Raw genomic sequence first — 2,301 nt, forward strand, 5'->3', positions numbered from 1 at the left:
TTGTTATTTTTTTTTTAAATCATACCAGTTGTTTAAAAACAATCAGGCACTTGTTTTTAATTATCTATTTAATACCAGTTGATTAACTTCTAAATCTGTATTTTGCCTCCAAATATGCAGTTGTAAGGATTTAATGAGAAAAAAGATATACCATACTTTCTACTCTACCTTGCACAGAGTAAGTAGGTATTCAATAAAGAACAGGCAAAATAACGAAGCGAATGGGAAAATGCAAAAGCAACTAAGCTTATACTGCTCTGAATCAGTTAACATACTGGAGGGCTTAGGATAAGATAGCAAAAGATAATCCTCCAACCAGGGAGAAGAGAGTATTGTTCAGATATTTTACATCTGTATCTAGAACTGTTTGAAAAATGTTAGGCTGTTAGAACTAATCAAGTAAAATAAAGATGAAAATAAAGATCAGAAGCTATTTAGAATAAAGAGAAATGAAGGTACAAGGGACTGAAGAAATATTATCAGATGAGTATGTTTACCTAGCTCTCCATGAAAACAAAAGCATTTCTTCAAGGAGCTGAGTTGATGTAGTCCAAGTGCATTGCTCTTTGGGGATCTAAATTGGAACACCCAGAATAACTAATTATCTCTTAAACTGTCACTACGGCATGGATTTTGTGAACAGTACTTTTCTCAAGTCCTTAGGGACATTAAGGGAAAGTTATACGTGTACCTAAAATGCAAATAAACAATTACTTACTGCAAATACTTCAGGGCTCCAGATAAGCAGGCAATAAATATAACTTCCTCTTGTGAAAATTGAGGCACTTAACACATTTCTTATACCAAAATTTACCATATCCTAACACAGAAAAATGTCCCAAATATGAATATAGGCAAAATCAACAATATCCTTAAAATAAATTTGGATTTTCATCCACGTAGGCATAATCAACCACAATACCACAGCATAAGACAGAAGGAAAAGATTAAAAAACGTCAATTTAGCCTGAGTAAGTTCAAAAAGCAAGTGAAGAAATTCACTTAATTGACAATAAAATCATAGAGTATCAAAACCTCTGATTTAGTGTTGGAGGGTAGAAAAGAAAAGGAAAGAATATTGCCCTAGTGTGGGTCTATCTGAATGAATTGGGCACAAACTACACCCTTAAACATCTTAGTGATGGAACTGCTTGCAATCTTTATTTCAATGCTTAAGAATGCTGGCCCAGTGGTTTCAATATAAGCATAGCTATTGTCAAGCTATTCTTCTGTAACAAACTTTGGTAAGAGTAAACTGAAATCTGCTCCTTAGGTCATTACCGTTCTGGGATATCAAGAGCCAACCCAAATCAATGGGACAATGAGAACCATTAACTATCATATCAACAGTCCTGAAGTCTGATCTTGATACATGTAGTAATAGATAGTTTGTTTTTACACTTTTGTCCATGAATGATAAATAATAAACTATTTATGTAAAGAAAGGCTTATCATAACTGTATATGTAATTTTTTTTTTTTTAATTTTTTTTTTTGCGGTACGCGGGCCTCTCTGTTGTGGCCTCTCCCGTTGCGGAGCACAGGCTCTGGACGTGCAGGCTCAACGGCCATGGCTCACGGGCCCAGCCACACCGCGGCATGTGGGACCTTCCCAGACCGGGGCATGAACCCGTGTCCCCTGCATCGGCAGGTGGACTCTCAACCACTGCGCCACCAGGGAAGCCCTGTATATGTAATATTAATTTGATATTGTTCTTATGAATAAAATTCCAAATAAACAGAATGAAATGTCCTTTGAAATGGAATATAATTAAATGCCTCTGGTAACTTTAAACAGGCATTTATATTAATCCAAATATTAAAAATTATATTAATCCCAATACAAAATATATTCCCACATCTGCCTGCCTATCTTTCATTAGGAAGTATAGAGCTTACATCTGTCCTGATAAACATTCCAAAGTGCCGATCCAGATAAACAGCATGGATGCATTCATAAACCTGGCGGAGTCCCAGTTCCAAGTGGTTTTATATTATGAAAAGTATAAAATGTTTAGGTAGATTTTGCTTCTACACTTACATACATTAAAAAGATGGTCTTTAAAAATGTTTATTTTGTGAGGCAATAGGAGAAAAAAATTTATCTCCAAATATTGATGTTATATATTTTGACCAACAATGCTTTATTATTATATTGATCTTATCAAAAAATAACTCTAATCTATAACATAATGAAAATGAAATGAAATGAAAATATGTAGGACACTGAGAAAATCTAATTTCTCCTTCTGTTGAGATTCAGCCTCTGTTATGTACCTGTTTTCAGACAGAGGAAGTAAAT

Source organism: Mesoplodon mirus (assembly GCF_964341445.2).
Source record: "Mesoplodon mirus genome assembly, chromosome: X".
NCBI lineage: Eukaryota > Metazoa > Chordata > Mammalia > Artiodactyla > Ziphiidae > Mesoplodon > Mesoplodon mirus.